This window comes from Balaenoptera borealis (genome assembly GCF_965194805.1).
Source record: "Balaenoptera borealis genome assembly, chromosome: 8".
Taxonomy (NCBI): Eukaryota; Metazoa; Chordata; class Mammalia; order Artiodactyla; family Balaenopteridae; genus Balaenoptera; species Balaenoptera borealis.
In genome coordinates, this window is record NC_138865.1 from 107,611,846 (window position 1) to 107,632,885 (window position 21,040).

At 44.3% G+C, this 21,040-nt stretch overlaps 1 protein-coding gene and 1 long non-coding RNA gene across 6 annotated transcripts in view; both read right to left on the reverse strand.

Annotated features, from left to right (window-relative positions):
• LOC309633452 overlaps window positions 1-21,040 on the reverse strand; it is a 589,090-nt gene that overhangs the window by 540,320 nt on the left and 27,730 nt on the right. The window lies entirely within an intron of this gene.
• Window positions 1-21,040, reverse strand: part of BRINP1 (BMP/retinoic acid inducible neural specific 1) — a 504,031-nt gene that overhangs the window by 164,569 nt on the left and 318,422 nt on the right. The window contains exon 1 of one of the 5 annotated variants that reach the window (XM_082402246.1): window positions 16,287-16,640. The exons of the other annotated variants lie outside the window; for them this stretch is intronic. The gene's annotated coding sequence lies outside the window, so the exon portion shown is untranslated. Of the gene's footprint in view, window positions 1-16,286; window positions 16,641-21,040 lie in introns of those variants that run through there. 5 annotated transcript variants of the gene reach the window in all.

Below are 21,040 nucleotides of genomic sequence, written 5' to 3' on the forward strand. Positions count from 1 at the left end.
CCTGAAGGGTCCAGCAATGCGAAGCACTTTTCTAGAAACCTTGTATAAGCCATAGACATGCATTTGTCACTCCCAGAACTTATAGTCCTAAGAAAGAAGACCAATATTTAGGGGACTATTTTCTAAAATGACAACATGAATGGTCAGTGAGCAAAGTCATGGATTCCTATTTTGCTTCAAGATTTCTATTACTTGAGTGTCTCAGGTATCAGTGAAGTCAACGATTGCCCTCCCTGGCCCCCACCAAGAATTTTTATGATGTTCGGAAACTCCACCTGTCTCCACCATCAGTGTCCCTTGACCAAAATATTACCATTAGTGTTATTAAGCATTGCATTTCCTTCAAGGCCACCTTTTTCCTGTATAAAGGTTCTCAAGAATGTTTGTAGTTTTAATGCTATATTAGTATTTTCCATGAACTAGGAAGGAGGGTGGACCAGATAACCATAAAATGCTATTCTCTTCCAAGAAACTCTAATTTCATGAGTCTATGATTTTTAAGATTTGGTGGTACTCACAGTTGATTTTTATATTCCATAAATATTACATTCTATGTGTCCATGAGATTCTGACTCTCAGTTTGTATTATCCTAAGATTCTAAAACTATCATTCTAAGATGCCAATATCATAAGAATCAAGACACTTAAAGCTTAACAGGGACTTCCCTGGTGGTGCAGTGGTTTAGAATCTGCCTGCCAATGCAGGGGACACAGGTTCGAGCCTTGGTCCGGGAAGATCCCACATGCCGCGGAGCAACTAAGCCCGTGCGCCACAACTACTGAGCCTGCACTCTACAGCCCGCAAGCTACAACTACTGAAGCCTGCGCACCTAGAGTCCATGCTCGGCAACAAGAGAAGCCACTGCAATGAGAAGCCCACGCACAGCAGAAACAAAGACCCAACGCAGCCAAAAAAAAATAGAGAGAGAAAAAGCTTAACAATTCCAAGCCACCATCACCTTGATGTGAAAGTGGTGGTCAGACTGTGTTCCCCATGAGACGAGTGGAACCTATGTCAGGGTCACAGCATCTGTACTTGATCAGGGAAGGCAGACTGGTTGTGAAAAGAGAGAAGAATGTCCAATTGAGATAAGGGCTCCTAAAACACATCTTGAGGCTTTCCAACCACCTCCCTTCACCCAATCTTCCTCCTTGACTCCATGCTATGGCCTAGAGATTGAGAATACTGATTGCTAGAATAGAGGTGCCACAGAGGCAAGGCTCAGCTGTTTCCTGCCATGGTAGCCCCCAGTGTCGGCACGTAGAAGGCTCTCAAATCCATCCTGCATGACTGAATGAGTCACTGGACTCACTGCAATATTCTTCCTCCTCTTTCTTTCCCGTTGCCTCCTTCTAACCTTCCTCCACCTTTTCCTTCTCCTCTTTCACCTTCCCCCTCCTTCTCCATCATCTCTTAACAGTATGTTAGAATTTCCATGTGTATTAATTATACAATCCTCATAGGAACACAATAATGTAGGGATTAGTATCCCCATTTTACAGATGAGGAGACTGAGGCTAAGAAATGGAATAACTCACCAAAGGTCACATAATTAACACGACAGAGAAAGGATCAAACCCTAATTGTCTGACTCTATGTTCAGCACTCCTTCCTTTATTCCACAGCTGCCTTATAATGTTCCTTTTTTTTTTAAATTGAAGTACAGCTGATTTACAATATTGTGTTTGTTTCAGGCATATGGCACAGTGATTCAGTATTTTTGCAGATTCTATTCCATTCTAATGTTCTTAATAATAATAAAAATAATAACCTCATGAGAGATTAAGAAAACCAATGCCTAGAGAAAAGGCTTACACTTCCCATTCCTGAATTTAACCCCAAATTAATGTCCTCAACCAACACCAATTCTCATTTCAGAATTTTTAATAATTGAGGGCCTACCACACCCAACTGTTCATTTCATTTTCTAGCTTTTCCTCCTCCTCTGGAGAGTGCTGTACATGGCATGTGTTTATTTTTCAATTAAAGCAAATTAAACAATTTTGTTTTAAGAACTTTTTTTTTTTTAGAATTTCACAGCCCACGGTGAGATAATTGAGACCCTGCTGTTTCTGGACGCACTATTTAGAGAGCACAGGCCTAGATCTGGCACAGCCTCGGAGGAAGTTATCCTTAACCCCTCCCTCTCCTGTGTCCCACCATCACTGTTTCTCCAATCCACTCCCTTGTCACTGCCCTAGCCTAGAAGGACATCTTCTATCAGTCATCTGAACAATTATGATAACCTGCTACAGGGCCACCAGACTCCCCCCTCCCCCTCCCCGTATCCCCGTCTTTGTCTTTCTCAATCCCAGATCTGATCAAGTCCATCCACTTCTTAAGAGTTACCGACAATGTTCTAAACACAGATTACTTAATAGGAGTTCTAAGGTTTTATATGTTTCATCCTTAGATTGTCTCTAGCTTTGCCCCTGAGCACGCTCTCCAGTCAGACTGAACTATTTCATCTCCCACTCTCTACTTGGAATGCCGTTCCTCCATCTATCCATCCTTCATGGCTCACGCAAACAGACCTCCTCTCTTCTCCCTAACCTGCTGTGATGCTCCAATTTCAGCACCAGCTACTCTGTATGACCTCATGATGCACATCTGTCTCCTTATCAGACCAGCAGAACTTCAGATCAAAAAAATGTCCTATTCATTGGAGATCGGAGAGAAAAAGGGCAGGAAAGTAGGATGGTAAAGGCAGAAGGAAGGAAGGGAGGGAGGAAGGTGAAACTTACATTAAATCTGGGAAACTTCCCTTCTTACTCTTCTTTGATAATAATTTTCTTAATATGACCATCATCTCTGAAATAATATGGACCATCAAAATTGCTTATATAAAATTTTTCCATACTCATAATATTCTTATTTTTCTATGGAAGATAGATTTGTCTAGTGCAGAGTTTCCTCAAGTAAGCTATATAGAACATTATTATGAATTAAATGAAAAATATAAAAAGTTGAAACTATGTAGTCAAATTTTGAGAAAGATTGAATTAGATTTTAAAATCTCTATGACAGGACTTTGTCAGGAAATGTGCTTATACATAATTTGATTTCCAGGAGAGGGTAAATCATTGCAGCAGCTCCCAAATTTATTTGACCACACAACACCTTTTTCTCAGAGTTTCAGAGGAACTCGTGCACCGTGGGAAATGACATGAAAATGTTCAGTCAGAAGAATAACTGTTGCCTGGGAATCAGGAGTCGGGGTAGGTTTAACAACCCCACTAATAAAGATCGTGGCCTTTGCCATAACATTCCCCCATCAGAGCCTTAATTTCTTTATCTGAAAAGAAGAGGGAGGGTCAGATATGATGCATCCTAAGGTCCCTTCTAGCTCAGTTCTAACATTCTATGGTTCTGTGATGAAAAACAGACACAAACTTGGGGTCATGTCTTCGTGCCCACCATTTCCTCTACGTGGAATGCCCCCTTTCCACTTGCACGAGGACAGATCCTTCCCTCCAATGCCATTGCCTGTCCTAAGCCTTTCCTGGGCAACTTGGATTAGCATGCTTTCACTCCTGAGGTTTCCTGTGGAAATATTTCATTTTCATACGAGGCTGCCTTGAATATAGCTCATACCTTCTTGAATTCATTTAATCTTTGAGGGCGATTATATGTCGTGCATTGTGATTACAAAGGTGGGAAAGACACAGTCTTACATATGCCTTCTCTTCCCACTCAGCCCTTGGGGATATGTCAGAGTCATACGCAGCCTCCCAAAGAGCTCAAGAAAATGACTTAATCTAGGACAAAATCTATCATTTGTAAATCCCCATTAAAGACCATTTAATGTTTAAACCAATGATTTCAAGTCATTTTTTAAAAGACTTGGAACCCTTTACTCAACTCTTACACAAAAGTAATAAAGCCAAGAAGATAAAGTAGATCTGCTCTAGGTAGATGGCAAGGTGAGGATGGATTCTGAGGCAATCTCACCTGCTCAACCCCCCTACTCCCCCGGTGCACCTCCAAAGGGTTTCTTAGGACCCCTACTGAATCTCAAGCCCTCATTTTACAAGCAAGGAAACTGAGGTCCAGAGAAGGAATGTGATTTATCCAAAATTAAAAGTGACTCTTAGAGTCAAAGCTGATTCCCAGGTGGCAGCCACTAAATCTGTGTTTTCCAAATCGTGGCACACAAAATACTACCAGTATGTGAAATGATTCCAGATGATTCAGAGGTGGTACAGCTTGTCTTTCAAGGGCATGATAGCTATTTTAGTGTATATTGCAAAGTATAAATTACTTATCAAATATTTGGTTTTTATGAGTATTATTGCTCAGGCCAAGGTCAAGGAAAAAAAAGGAAAAAAGAAAACTGAGTCCATTTAAATTTGATTTAGGACAAATTACTTAGAAATTTAGCAAACTCTGCATTAAAGCACGTGTCTCTGCTTCTTCAGGTCTTTTTTCTACCAAGAACTGTTCACTGGTCCACCATATCTTACTACTTAAAATGCTCATTACCCAAGTAATGCACATTCATTAAAGAAATATTAGGCAATACAGGTAAGTATAAAGGAGAGACTGAAATTCACTCATAGCCTATCGCCCAAAGATAACCACTCAAATATTAGGGTGCACCTTTCAAAATAGCATGCTATACACAATATTCTGTACCTTATGGGTTTTTTTTTTAACTTAGTAGGTTACCAAAAAATATACCCATATCGATAAATGTCACCATGAGTGCCATTGATTCAGCACTTAACTGTATATAAGGCATGTTGCTAAGCGCTTTACACACGTGATAGTCATTCTCACAGCCAAACTATCAGGGAGGTACTGTTGCTAGCCCCATCTTACAGGTTCCCTATTTTCATCCCACCTTCTAACATATAAATGTGCTTCTCTACTATCATTCCGAATGACTCTAGATATTCCATGATATGCTTTGTTTTGGTGTTTCTTTTTTCTCCCAAACACTCTGAATTCCTTCTTCTCACACAAATAATTAATTTACTTCTTGGAATGGGGAATTTCTTAAAACGGAAGGATTTGCATCTTCTTTTAAAGAACAGGGACAGAGACAATGATAGCGGTAGAGATGGAAAGAGATCTGATCCTGCTCTAAAGCATCTCCTCTTCTCCCCGCCTTCCTCTTGATCACCTAACTGCAGCCACACTGGTCTCCTCACTGTTCCTCTAACCCACCAAGCACAGTCCAACCTCAGAGACTTTATTCTTGCTGGAATGCTCGTCCCTGGATGTCCTCATGGCTCTCCCATGACTTCAGACAGACCTCTGCCCAACGTCAGCATCCCACTGAGGATGTCCATTGCCCATCTATACAAAACAACCCGCCCTCTCCCACCAGGCTGCCCTCCACCTCCATGACACTCCTCTCCACCTGACATACTATATGTTTGCTTGTTTATTTATGTCTCTTCTCCCTCATGAGAAGGTCAACTCCAAGCAGGCAGGGGCTTAGTCAGTTTTGCTCACTGCTGCATTTACAGCTCCTAGAACAATGTCTTACACAGAACAAGTGTTCAATAAACAATGTCTGTTTCTTAAATGAAAGAATGAAAGTCACATTTCATAAAAGGTTGCATTCAATAAAGATTTCTGCCAATGCCCCAGGAGAGTGTCTTTTTCCTTCATTCTTACCAAGACTGGATGCTGGCATTAAGAAAAACCACACATATCTTGACTTTGTTGTGTGGCATCACATTCCTATGTTCATTTGTTTGATTACTAGGGAACCTGAATATTTTGTTTTTTTGTATAGGTTTATGAACCAAGTGTGTTCCCCATCCCATTTTTAGCTGGAAGTTCCATCCCCAGATCATATTCTGGCAAAAGATGATTTTATGACCATATCTGGGCTCATGTTCCATTAATAGAGAGAACTCTGCCTTGGACATTTCCCCCTATATCTATTGCTCTTCTCCTTTCTACCTATTCTCAACTACATTCAATATTCCTTTATACACTCACATGTGTGTCTCTGTGTGTGTGTGTGTAGAGAGAGAGAGTATATATAGATATCTATCTATATACATAGAGAGAATATATATACATATGTATTCTATATATATTTTACATAATATATATTCTGTCTATATATATCTTTTCTCTTGCAACATTAGGCTGTCACAATTCATGCCACCTCCACCCTGCTATTTCCTGAGCCTCTTTTAAAAGTGCTACTGTTACCAGAGGTGGCTTTGGTGATTCTATTCCCAAGAAAAGTAAGAGCTTGGCTCTTGGCTGGGGCCCAGAGTCAGAAAGTAGCTTATTCTATGACCACTGGTCCTGGTCTCAGCAGCACTGGAGCTTCCACAACTTAAGGGTGCAAATAAACATGCTAAGCTAAGGTTTCCTGCTGAGGCATTGTGAAGTTAAATTACTATTTTAAGAGGCTATGAAGTTGGCAGCCAGAAAGCACTGGAAGAGTGGAAGATATTCATGACGCTGACAGATAAAGAAGGAGAGAAAGCAAAATGCAGGTTATGAAGGAGATTTAAGAAGTTTCCCTCCAGTGACACCATTTATAACATCTGCTGGAGCACGTAAGATAGATGCCTTCCTCATTTAGGCATATACAAGACTGGGATTGAGGGCAGGGACAGTATGACAGAAGGCTTGAAGATTTGCAACAACGTACCTGGCCTAAAATAACAGAGACCAAACAGCAAGAATCCACCTTGATTTGGGGAAGCCACCAAGGTTCTAGGGGCTGGACCATGCCTTAGGGGTGTGTGTGGATGGAGGGCAGTTCAGTGGAAAGACGTTATGTTTAGTGTCTGATGATATGGGTTTGAGACCTGATGCTATCACTCATTTTTTTATCTTGGGGCAAATCCTTTCACCTCTGAGGCATGAGGTCCTCATCCAGAAAATGGGGAGAAGAATTCCAACTTCAGAATGTGACCATGAAGGCTGAGTAAGATACACATGTTAAGATATACAAGCAGTTGGTAAGATACATGATGAAGACGAGGAAGAGGGGAGTCGTGAGGAGGAGGATGATAAACAGGGGTCACACGAGGGCATGCAGCCTGCTGTCAATCAGCTGCTCTCCCATAGGTACCTGCTGAACACCCAGGTCTTACAGATTAGGACACCAAATCAAGAGGTAAAATGACATGGGCTGCAGGGGACTAGGGTACCACGACCAACTCAGATACAGTTGGATCCTAAAGAGGAAAAAGTGTATATGTAAAAACATGAGAAAGTTGACCCGGACCATATTGAAGATGACTTTTCAGCCCTGATTGGCCAATGATCGTATGGCTATATCTGGTTTCTGACACATGGTAATAGAAAGAATTAAAAACTCTGCCTCAATCATTTTGAATCTTTCAAGGCCTTTTCCCACTCTTAATCTCTCGCCTAACTGCTGGTATCACATTGCCATATGAGGGGACAGGATTGGTAAAAACGATGGAGAGGGGCTTCCCTGGTGGTCCAGTGGTTGGGGTTCTGTGCTTCCACTGCAGGGGGCGCGGGTTCAATCCCTGGTCAGGGAAGCTCTGCATACCGCGAGGTGCCTCCAAAAAAAAGAAAAGATTCAGAAAGCTCATCTGCAAGGTAGTGCCTCGAACCTGATAATAATCTCTTTCCTACAGGACATTTCCAGTTGGGGAACATACCTGGGGCCTGGGTGACATTTCATCTAATGCAACAGGGTGTAGTAATAATAAAAAAAAAAGTTATAATAGTTAACATTTATATAATGGTGATGATCTGACAGGCACGATTCAAAGCACCTATTGTATAAACACATTAAAACCCCACAATATCTCTATGAGGAGTGACTATTGTTATCCTCATTTTACAGATGAGGAAACTGGCAGAGAAACATTAGGTGATCTGGCCAAGGTCACAGAGCTAGCCAGTGGCACAGCTGGCACACAAACTCTGGAGTCCACGCTTTCAACCACTACGCTTTCAAGTGAGACAGAAATAGTACAAATCCTCACCACATGATTGACTCAGTGTGTGGCCTTGACCGAGGGGCATCACTGCACTGAGCCCTAGTTTCCTCACCTCTAGCATGGGGGATGATACTGCTTATGCACGTGCTTGTTGAGAACATTCAACAAGATATCTATGCCAAGTACCCATTACAGCTCAAAGAATTGGTGACATTCTTGGCATACCCACTGCTCCACTTCAAGAATGGTTCTCTAATTGTGATAGTTCAGCCATCTCTAAATATTGTGGGCGAAGACCCTTCCAGAACTCCTCAAGTTCTATCCTATGCTCTGCCTAAATGTATAATTCCCACTGTCAGGAATGAGAGGAGAGGACAGGTAAAACTGTGGCTGATCTAGTAATATTTTCAGGAATCATTTGCAAGGTTTCACTGGACTTTGAATGATGCTGTCCTGCTGATATGCATTCAGAATAAATTTCTTTATGACCCCTCATGGCCCTCCCTTGCCTTGGCCATCTCTGGTAATGGCACCTGACGAGGACCACGTCACCTCAGAGAGTCATGACTCCAAAACTGGTCCCAGTAGGAAAACCATATTACCACCCCCTGCTGGGTAACCTACTTTTCAATCTTTCCCTCCATCCCCAAACATATCAAAGTGCTGATTTTCTTTTTTTAATGGCTCCTGTGCTTTGTGCAGATGTTTTTATAGTGCCAGGTAAGGCTTCTTGCGGGTCCTTCCCCTGATGTGCCTGTAAACCCAGAGCCCATCAAATTCCATGAGAAATTTAGCTTATCCACTACCATGTAAACCAAAACATAATTACTTAAGGTAGATATCACGGTTCTTGGAATGTCTTCCATATCGATCTTGGGGGTTTCTGGAGTCTCTAGGGATTCCACAGCCCACCAGAAATTCACCTACAGAAGAACTGACCACTTGGAAGCGTGGGTCCTCTAAAAAGCAATCGTATCCTAGATGTCTGCCCTTCCCCCTCCTGAATCAGTTTGTAATCTGTAACTCAGTGGCTCCACAATACCCCCAGGATCCATTCTTTCTCAGAGAGCTTCCTACTGGTTCATTTGCAGGACTTCTGAAAGGCTAGATAAATTATGCCTCAGAAACCCCTCCGGGCCAGTATTGGGTTAACCCTCACAAAGGGTTCTAGCTGTTCAGATGGGCCATTTACTTGGAACCCTGCTGCTCTGACCTTTGCAATTTACACAAAAACCACAGCATCTTGCTTTTGTTAATTGCCTTATGCATCTACCTCCTCACCCTTGGGGGGAATACAGTCTCTTAGCTGTTCCCAAGATGGCCCTGACACTGTTGTATGCAGCTCTGCACCCTGTGAGATAATCACAAACTGAGAACAAGATTTGTTCAGAATGATGTATTTTGTGTCCACCCCAGGCTTTCTTTCCTATGTGTGTCCCCCAAGGGATAGCAGACAGGCCTGGTAATTTACCACTCTTAACTTTCCCACACCCTGTCTCTTTCAGTCTGTTCCCCTTAAGGCCACCTGCAATCTCCAAAAGACAGTTCCTTTGAGAGATAAAGATGCCCCTCACCCTCATATGCAAAAAAGAAATTAATTTCACATTTCCTCAGCCTCCTTATCTTCTTAATTGTCTTCTCCACCCCCTCAGTAGCAAGGGCTGTCTATGGATTTCTAGGCAGCCTTTCTAGGCTACTATGTTCCAGGAGGACAGTGGGTTTCCTGCTAACACGTAATCCCTTTGATATTAAGAGTTACAAGAAAGCCACCTCTATCCCACTCAGCAACACTTTGTTGAGTCACAATCTGTGCCCTGAAGTATGACTTCTTTTTGATTTGCTTTTTTGAGAAGACATCTAAACCTTATGATGAAGTGTGGCTATCGCGTGTGAGTCTCTCTCTGCTTTTACAAGAATTTCGTCATGCGCCATTTCCGCAGAGCTGGGCAAATCCCTTCGGTAAGGCAGGCCACCATGTAGTCCCTCTTAATTGGCAGAAGGCAAGCCCACAGAAGGGCAGATATGTTCTCAAGGTGGTCCACATATACGGTGGTAGGAGCCAGGACTAAAATCAGGTGCCCTGAGTCTCTGTGCTCTTCGTACACTTGGGATTAATGAAGATATAACATGAACAGATGTCATCTCTGATCTCCAACACTTTATAATCATAGCCATCCGCCTCCTTCCTCTACCATCACCATCTCTGTGTCTTCTTTTAATCTTACCCTTCCCCAAACTCTCACAGAACTTCTGAAATGGCAATGATCAGTCTCCATGAATGCTAATTATTTATGGATTTGCAGACCTCCTCTAGTCTTGGCACGATTCATCGCCATAACCCCAAGCCATTTTGTTTAAGGCCTTTCCCAGACGAGAGACGCAATAAATATTTGTTGATGCAAACTGATTCCAGCTTTCCTCCTTTTTCATCAGACTTCATTTCAATTACTTCTCCCCAGGTATTCATTCCTCTCCTCCTTTTCTAGCCATTCCCCCCTCTCCAGGTCCTCCCCCTCCCTTTAGATTTGGGTATTTCCAGAGTGTGTAGCACTCAGAGCAGGACTAGAAATTTAGAGTAGAGAAATTCATTGAAATGACTGATTAAAAATGGACACGAAGAAAACCCACAGAGAACACGTAATGATGAGCTTCTGTCAATCTCCAAACTCTCCTCAGCTCAGTCCTCAGACTACCTACTTCCTAGACAGGGAGACTGCAAAGGGGAGATGTCTAGACTTCTCATCCTTCACCTTGTACAAGACCTTTATGATCTGGCCTCTCCCTACCTTATTTTCATCTTATGACATTCCCTTTCTCATGCAAAAGCTTCAGTCACACTATCCCTTAGATTTCCTAAGCTTGACCCTGCCTAGTGACGTCATCACTGTTCTTCTCTCTGCCTCTGATATGATATTCTTTCCCCACATAATCACAAGGTTGGTTCCTTTTCATTTAAATCTCAGTTCTAATAACACTCCCTCCGAGAATTCTTTTCCTGACGACCCTATCTAAAGTTCTGTGACCTACATTTCTTTCTAGCCTATTACCCCCAATTTTTATTTGCATGACATCTACTATTACATGAAATTGTTTTGCTTGTCTATGTCTTTACTCATTTATCAGCAATCTCTCCCCACTGGATTATGAGCTCCATGAGAACAGGACCAGGTTCATGCTACAATTCTGATGTCTAGACCTGTGCTGTTCAGTAAGTAGCCACTATCCACATACAGCTACTTAAATTAAAATAAAATGAATAAAAATTAAATAAGATAAAAAACCCAAAGTAACACTAGCCATGTTTCAGGGGCCCAGCAGTCACATGTGCTTCGTGGCTGCCATACTGGACAGCATGGGGAGCATATCCAGCATCACAGAAAGTTCTATTTGACAGGACTGGTCTATAGCAACGCCTGAAAAATAGTAGGCAGCCAATAAATATTTGCTGAATCAATAAATGAATGAATGTCCCTTTTAAGCCTCACTCAACTTCACCTCTCCCTTTTGTGGCTTACCCCATAAGTCAGATAAACTAGACGATGCCTATAGGACAACATACAGTTTGGTGAGGGGCCTGAACGGAGGTTACAGGAGAACAGGCTGTGAAAATAGGCCCATCTAGTCTGAAAGAGAATATCTGCGGTTATAAGATTGGAAGAGAATTATACTTGTGTTATATGATTTTAGAGACTTATGGATGGAAGGCAGATTTAGTGTCAAGGTGAGAAAACATTCCAGCAAAGCTCTCCCTAGACAACACAGGCTGCTTTGTGTGGCAAAGAGTTCACTGTTGCTAAAAGTACTAAAAATGAGACTGAGTGGCCATGTGTTATGGATATTAAAAAAAAGGATTCTTGGTTCTTGAATAAGGAGAAAGGTTTGGTTATAGTGAAACCTTAAAACACTGAGATTCTTTGATGAATGTCATGAAACATCAATTTCAAAGAGTTAATAATATGCCCCCAACTGTTTCTAGCAACTACTGAACAACCCAATCCTCTTGGCCATCCACAACAGTTACCATTAACTCAGAGGTACACTGGAAAAGGCAGAGATGCTGAAGCAAGGAGGACTTAGGTTCAAATTCTAGCTCTGCTGGTTATGTGAAGGGACCTAGCTATACCGAGTTTCACTCTCCTCTTGGGCAAGGGACCTAAACATCCTGCATTTCACTTTCCTCTTCACTAAAAGGGGCTGTGTCTGCCTCACTGCGTGAGAAGCAAGATTAAATGAGAACAAAACTAAAGACCCAGGAACACAGCAGGGAAACTTTCACTTCCAAGTAGGACAGAAGTTTACTTGTCTGTATCATCATTGGTATCCCTACATTATTGGTATAGGTGGTATAATTTTGAAGCCATGATTGCATTGCTTTGAGTGAATATGAAACAATTATCAGAAAGAGAAAGAGGGAAAGAGAGAGAAAAATTACAGCTGCTGATCAAACTGGGCTTCAAATGTAACAGCAAACATTTCTAGAGCAACTACCCTGTGTCAGTCCCTGGGGATAAAAAGATGCTCCTAAGATCTTAGACCATACTGAAGAGGGCAAGTGAGACACAGGCCCACAGAGGTATGAAACAGGGCAAAGAGAGACACAAGCTAAAACAGAGTTTCAGACAAAATTATATGAAAGAACAGGGTAGAAAGAGATTAATTACAAAATAAGATTTGGGGAAGACTTCTTGGAAGGGTCATTTGAGCTGGATGCTGAAATACAGGAAGGATATTAAAAATGTGAGGCTGACATTGTGAGATGGAGGAGAGAAAGACAGAGGTACTCCTTGCAGAAGGGGTTAGAATGGAAAACAATGAGTGGAATTATTTGGAGAATGACATTTGAAGATTCGTCCTCTTCACATGACCTCCATCTTGTCTTTAATATGATTACTGGGAGTTCAGTGGCCAGTCTGTTAATCTTTCGATTTTAGCAAGGCGGACGCAGGTAGAGAAGATGAGTAGGATATGACTAACTCTAGTGGCCTGGTCAGGTGATAGGTACTGGTGATTTCATCTAAGGAATCGGGAGGGGATAAGCTAGAGGATGCAAATCAGAAATTTTCTCTTCCCACAACTGCAGGTCCCTTGGGCAAAAGACCTTTCCAGAGAAACAGAGGACTTTTTGGTCAAAAGCATAAACTCTTGTAAGCACTAAGAGGGAGATGTTTTATTTGGACTGACCAGGGGAGAGTGTTTTTAAGGTCCCCACCTGTACAATTTCAAATATATTCATTGCAGTCTGAGCTGGGCTATCTAAACTCAACAGGGGCTCAACAGCTGATTTGGAATCTCTGATCTGTCTCTTCTTGATTGAAATGGAGTCACAGCTCCCCCTTCTGGGAGCTAAAGCGCCATCCAGCCCCGGAAAAGCCTGCGTGGAAAGGCTCTATTGCAGATGGGCCTGAAACACCCATGTTTTTTTTCTCCATGCTCACCTGCACCCCAAAAAGAGCATCTAGGAGTCCGGGAGCACACTTTTGCTTGGACATGATTCTAAACTTCTTAAGAGCCCATCTTTCACAGGGCTTTATACTTCCCGTTCCGTGGGACTATGAGTCCCAGTCTTCTTGTGGGTGATGCTTTTATATAGGGGAACGCAATTTGGTGCAGAGGTTGCAATTCTCTTCTGGGAAATATACCAAGTAGAAAAGATTTCTACATCTGCGTGTGTCCGTGTGAGTGCATGTATGCATGTGTGCTTGTGCATGCTCCCGTGATGGCAATGTGTATGATTGTATAGGGGTAAGAGACTCATTGATGTAAAGAAATGAATTTGCCTGAAGTATTTGCATTGCTAGATGGGTGGACACTTGGCTCTGGGGAAAGCAAAGCATTTCTTAATAAAGAGCTCAGGTACAGTCCAGATGCTCTGCTGGCTTCTGTCTACTAGGCATGGGCAGCATTAGGTCCCTAGCTGTGTGTAACTCTCTGAAGGCATTAGAGAAGGAATGTATGTTCTGTGCATGTGTGTGTCTGTCTATCTGTTTCTGTCTGTCTAACCGCGAGTGTGATTAAAGCGTTGGACCCTTTCTCTCCAGGTCATGTTTCCAGATGGAACAGCTTTGAAATGCATCTCTGAAATGAGAAGTTTGATGAGGGAAGATAATCGATTATCTTGGATGGGAACGTGGTGGCAGGGTAGGGGTGGAGAGCAATATATAGTCCCTGGGCAGTGCGGCCAAGAGGAGAAGACATTGATCTGGCTGTCAGGCGTCACAGGTTCTAGCCCTGGGCATCCCACCAACTCGCTAGAGAATGTTGGGGACTTCTCATGTCCTCTCTGGCTACAGACTCCTGCCTGTCTGCTCTTCAATATTCCATCCAGCTTCTATTGTCTATGTATTAAAAAAGAGAGAAAATGAGAGCAGTTCCTAACATGGGGTCTCCTCCTTTGCCTTCACACACCCCACCTAAAGTGAACTGGGGACCTCTGCTCTGACATGAGTTTCCCGAAGCAGATCCCTTGTGGCCGTGTGAAGCTTCAGCCTGAGGTGTCAGCCTCTGGCCAGAGAATGGTGTGTCTGCAAGTGCCTGCAGGTAGCACCGTCACCCACCTGCCAGGGCAGGTTCCCGTGAACACGTTTGCTTTTATCTCTCCCCAGAAGATAAATATATACATATAGGTTTTTAAGACAAGTATATTTCTACTTTTTTCCCCTAGAAGACCTTTCCACTGGCCCCTTCCTGCCTAGGTAGACAAGAGGCTGTGTTCCCAGCATCTCAGCCCTTGTCCTCCGGAGCCTCATTGCCTAACAGCAGAACGGCTGCTTCTTACCTTGGGAAAGTAACAGCTGCCGAGTCTGGAGGCCATGCTAACAGCAGTAAAACTCAGCATTTTTGCTGAGTAGGGCAAGCCTTTAAGACGCATCCGGGAATCAAATCAATGGCTGGCCCCAGAGTCCAAGCCTAGCAGGACCTAGCCCGGGAGGCCAAAGGACTTACCTAGACAGCCTCCTAGAAGGTGGAGCAAAGAGGAAAAGGGGGGCTTGACCCGAACTGTCTTCCTTACTGAGATTCTTCCCACCAGCCCTGTGTGCCCTTGGCAGTACGTTGGAGCCAAGCAAGAGATGCGAGGTGCAGATCAACAGCAGTTTAAGTCAATTACCGCCACACTCCGCCATGAGTTCTCCACCCACAACCAGTTCCCAAATTGTAGGTCTCCTTCAGTATTGAAGCACACACACAGACACACACACACAGACACACACACACACACCCTCTCTACCTTCTCCCAGGATCCTCCTAAGCCCAGTGGAGCCACGAGGAGGCACAGTATAGGAAAAGATTCCCTTGGGTCTCCCCAAGCCTGAAATGGGGAAGGGAAAGAGGGATCTGTCTTAGGGAAGTGCCCCATCCATCTCCTACCATATTTCTCAGAGCTGCCCCCAGATGAAATTTCCTCTGCCATTCTATATAGCTATGATGGATGAGCAAGTCCCTGAGGACCCTTTCTCCTTTCCCTGGAGGGGGATCCATACAGACTTGCCCAGATCCTCCCCCAGAGCACAGAAGCAGGAGGTGCTGTAATGCTGTTGGGATTACAAACAGAGAAGCAGGGTAGACTCTATCCCAGACTTGCCCCACATGAGTCCACCTGCGACTTCTCCCAGTGACTCCAAATTCCCATCAGAATCCTGGAATCTGCCCAGTGTGGAATTTAAAGTGACAGCCTCTCATTGCCTCAGGGTTTGGCCATTTCTCTTTCATATCAAACGGTGAGTCCAAGTGTAGCAGATCTCCATCCTTTGGAGAAATCTTCCTTCAAAGGTACCAATATTGGGCTAAATAAGGTACCATGCCGAACCCCGGAATCCTCCCCAAATCCCAAGCCCAGAGCCCCAAGGGGAATCCACAGCGGGTTTCCCGATGGCTACGTGATCCTATAGTAAGGATCCCATTCCCTGTACACTGGAGAGACCTAATTAAAAAGACACACGAGCGCACACAAACATACACGTACAAACATGCACACACACATCGTGCCTTAAGTAGGTTAGAGGACCTCTTCACCCCCTCCCCTACACACACACACACACACACACACACACACACAATCACAAACACACGCATCGAACGCAAACGACGCCGCACACGCAAACACACACTAGCACCATATCAAGTTCTCACCATGGTACACACGTCGGGAGCGCGCGGGGAGCACACACGCCACTTCCTAAGACCCGCATTTAACCCTCTGCGCCCCAGAATACAGAGACACCCCCCCCCCAGGGAAGCTGAGAGGACTTGCAGGCGTCGGGGTGGCCGAGGGAAGCGCGGAAGGGGGCCGGGAAGGGGAGGGGCCGGGCGGGCGGGAGCGCCCCGAATGCGGTCCCGGGCGGTCTCCAAGGGCAGCGAGGCTGCCTGCCCGGCGCCCGGCGCCGCCTTACCTGGAGTCAACGTCCGTCTTTGGCGGAGAGCTGCGCGCGGACGCTTTTTATTCGGCTCGGAGGGAACTTGGGAGAGCCCTGCGTCCAGCTCGCATACCGGGAACGGCGCGGGCACTGCAGGCGTAGGGGTACCTGGCTCCTAGCAGCCTGGCTCATACTCAGCCGTCAAGTCCCCTTCGCTGGTCCCGAGGACAGGCATGAATCCCGGCTCTGGAAGGCGGTCCCTGCTGCCTCTGCCTCCCGGCTCTCCGGCTCTGGCTCCCTCGCTCTCGCCCTCTCTAGCCTGCGCTTTCCTCCCCCCCCCACCCGCGCCAGCTCAGTTCGCAGCCCTGGGGCCCGGGAGCGAGGCGACTAGCGAATGGAGAGGGAAGTCCAAGTGCGTCGCGGTCTCCGGGCGGGGAGCAGCAGAGGCCGGGCTACGCGGGGGGAGGGACTTACCCGGCGACCGGCGAAGATGAATGGGGGAGCGGCTGCCTAGGGGCGGGCAGGGAGGAGCCAGGAGCCGGGGTTTATTCTGAGGAGTGTTTTGTACATCTTTAGGCGGAGGAGGAGGAGGAGAAGAGAGAGAACGAGAGAAGGGAGGCCTCCTCGGAGGGAGGGGCGGCCTGGGTGGGCTGAGGCTGAGCCACTGGGGAGTCTCGTGGGTCTGGGGATGGGGTGGCGTCTCTCCGAGTCTGAGCACCCAAAGGGACCGTGTGCGGTGGGTACGCGCAGACCCCCGCATCGTGATGCTCTTAAGCGTGTCTGTAGCTGTGTGCGTCGCGGGTATCTGTTTCTAGGTATGCGGGTGCTTGTGTGTCTGTGCGTATCTATTCGAGTGCGGTTTTGTCTGGGGAGGTGCCCGTGTGGGTCCGTTTGTATCTGCGTGGCTCTCTGTGAGTACTTCAGACTGTTTGTTTCTCTGTATGTGTAGGCATGAGCCCACGTAGCCTCCCAGAATTAAGCAAGTGCTTCTCTCTACGTGGGCAGGATGTAGGAGTGAGACGCTGAGAGGACACAAAGTTCTCTCGATACCACCAGAGGCAGGAAAGGGGCGAGGGTACGGGGGCTAAGGCATTAATACAAAGAACCAAAGACTCCCAATTTAGCCTGAAATGCAGGCTGGGGTTGCTGGCACGGGGCCTCTGCCTAAAGCGGAAAAGAAGGCCAGAACACATTCTGAATTCTCACACAGCGCATATTCTGTATTTTTGCTTACTTTGCTTCCTTTTTTAATTTAAACCAAATCAGCAATGAGAGTTCCTAGTCCCTGGAAGCTTAGGCAAGTGTAGGCACTGGCGAAGGTACCAGATGAAGGGGCAGGGAGCAATAAGGAAAAAGTGATGAGAAATTTAAAGGAACCCAGAGATTCAGTAAAAGTGCAGGCTCTAGATGAGTAAGAATCCTGTAGGTATGTGATCTTGGTCAATTCACTTACCTCTTAAGCTCTAATTCCTCATCTGTATAACAGGATAATATAACTACCTATCTAACATGGTTGGTGTAATATTTAAATGAGTTAATGTATGTAAGATCATTTGGAATACTCCCCGGCACCTACTGAGTGCTCAAAGCATGTTATCTTTAATTACAGTTGCTATTGCTACTAATGTTATTATTACCCAAAGGGTGATAGGAGAGAGATGTGATACTTAGACCTAAAAGGATCTAGGGGCTAGTGAATTAATTAGAGGAAGAGGAGCCTTGAAACGGACCCACACGGGCACCTCCCCAGACAAAACCGCGCTCGAATGGAAAAGAAATTCTTGAGTGAGGAATTAATAACTTGAGAAAAAAAATATTTAATTGGCAAGGAGGAAAGGGAAAAGAGATGAAAAGAGAACGAGCCTGGGTCTGGGAAGTGCAGGACTGAGGAGAGGAGGCGGGGAAGAGAGACGCAGTAGCCAGTTCAAAGTTCCTCTCTCCTCCTCCTGTCTGCTCCAAATGACGGGCAGTCAGCACCACGGACAGCTCTCCAGCCACTGACCAAGGAGGGATTTTTCTCTCTCTGCCTGCTAGAAACACCTCCCTTTTTGCTTGGACAATTTTCTCCTCCCCTTGGCTTCCGGCTCAGGTTCAGATCCTGGCCCATGATTCCTGAGACAGTTCTGCCTTTGATTCCAACCACAAAAAAATACACTCACCACACACACTGCTTCTCCCATCCATCTCAGTATGCAGCCCCAGGTCGCTATCTTCTCTTGCTTCTTCCTTCTTCCTTTCTTCTTTCCTCTCTTCTGCCTTTTTTTTTTTTTCTTCTCTGTCTCTTTCTACTCCATCTCTTCCTTTATTTTTTCCCTCTCTTTCTCTCTGCTTCTCCATCATCTCCCAGCTCAAATATCCCTCCTTGAGTGATTTTAGGCTACAGCAGGCCTGCTGGGAATGAAGTTCTGAAATCAGTCTGAAACATCTAGCTAGGCAGCTTCAGAGGAGGATCAAGGTATAGACTGATTCCTCTTAGCTTTTCTCTCTTAATCAGTCTCCCAAGATGGCTGTGGTCCAGATGACTTAGAAAGAGGGGACTTAACACTATGGAACATTTTCCTATCTTCCTCTCCTACACCTCACACAGTCAGTATTTCCCCCAGGAAACACAGAACCCTTCCAAGTTCCAATTACTTACTAAACAGAGAGAAAGAGAAAAAGGAGACAGAGAATTTTTGAACTTTTACTATGCATCAGGCATTTCATTTGGGGCTTCCCTATATTATCTTTTATAATTTTAAAAATGCTATGAGGTATGAGATAGGTAATAGCATGCCAAGGTACAGCTAGTAGGTGATGGAGTCAAGAATTGCACACCCAAATCTAACTCTGAAATCTTTACTGTGTCCCCTGGGAATAATGGGAAAGCTTCAGGGTGATTGAAAGAGCTTAGGATTTAATGGGGTCACTGCATCCAACCCTAAATATCAACTTAAATGGCTGAGACCATGGCATCCTCTGTGCCAGTGGAGTATTTATCAGCTCTTGTCCCTGGAGGAGGAGGTGTAGGCTTTGCATGGATATATTTAAGACTCACCCAAGTCTCATGGTTTCTGAGTTTTGAATAAAACTTCAACCTTTCCAGGTCTTAGTTCATTTGCATTTGACTCTGTTTAGCTTCCTTGTTTCTGTGAAGAAAGGCTAAAAGGGCCATTTTTAAAGTCTCCAAAGACTCTTTGGTCATCAGAAAAGTTCTCAGTGCAAAGCATTCCTAATGACTTATGGAGGAAGCAATTGGAACCATATGGATAACATTTCTGCAGAAATGCACACGGGTGGGAAAAGGTTTAGAGGCCAAAAATATATTTCTTTTTTTTCTTCTTTGCCAAAGAAAGAACATTTAAGGCAGCTTGAGATATGTGAGAAATGTCTTGTTCTTTCTTTGGGGTGGGTGTTGGTGAGCAGCTGTTTGCTATTTCCACTGAATTTACCAAGGGCTTGCATGGGGAGGGAGGTGCCAAAGGATTAGGATAGACTTAGGAAAGAACTTCCTGTCTGTAGATCTTGGGTGATATTAGAATGGGACCTTTTTCCAAGGACATTTAGTGAGACAATGGAATGTTTCCTTAGTCTTCAAGACATGATGGTTTGATAAGCACTGGATTATGGTTTTAGAGTCATGGACTCCTTTGAGAACCTCACAATTTCTATGGACCCTCTCTCTTGTGAAAAATATGTTTTTAAAATGGCCACAAAATTTTGCATGGAATTTCACTGAATCCCTCTTTGCCAGTCTCATTCATGGAGGTCTACACCTGGACCCCAGATTCAGAACATACAGAGTAGATGACTTTTACGGTCTTCAGCCTGACCTTAGATTTTATAGATTGCTTCATTTAGATTTGAGATTAAAAAATTGGAAAAGGAAAGCCAACAGAGAAAACAAAACAAAAGGCAAACAGCCTTTTTTTTCCCCTAGAAATAAACAAGAAATATAGATAAATGTTCGGGGTTGAACTGGAAGTTTTACTTTCCTCTTCTAAAATAAAGATAAGTTTTGGCCCTATTTGTGCAGGACTCTGAGCCACCTGCTACTGCATCAAAAGCTTAAGTTTACTACTCTGTCAAATCTCAAAGGAGTTAAAATCCCTTAATCTGGGGTGCTTTCGGTTCAGAATAGACTGAACAAAGGCAGGAAAAGTCCACCTTTGTTAAGTGCCTACTGAATGTGAGGTGATGTGAAGGATTCAGAAATAAATATCTTCCCTGGTCTCTGTCTTCTAGGAGTCTGAAGTCCATTGCCAAGTCAAACTTATCCCTAAACAATCACAATGCACCACAGATATTAGTGGCATGTGCAAGATCTATAGGAGATGCTACAAGAGCTAAGAGGAGGAAAAATTTGCCTCTATATGAGGTATAACATTTGGCACCTACCAAGTTATTTTTATTTTGTTTTAAAAGCAGTTGAATTAATAAGAACTAATATTTACTGAGTGATTTACTTTGTATGAGCAACATTCAAGCCTTCCATGTCTTTCATCTAGGTTTTTATGAGCATCTCCTAGTTGAATAAAATTAAAATTCATTTTCATTCTCCCTCTCCCTCTCCCTCTCTCTTTCTCTCTCTCCCCCCTTCCCTTTCCATCCTTACTTTTTCCCAAACCTTCTGGGACAATATGGTCAAAACACAACTCTTATCCACCATTCTACTTATCCAGAACCTGGAGGATGTTTACTTACATACCAAAATATCAAAATCAGAACCTTTCTGCCCAGAATTCAGTGCCCTCCATCATCTGGCCTCTGTGTTCTTTACTATCTTATTTATATCTAATCATCACCTCTGT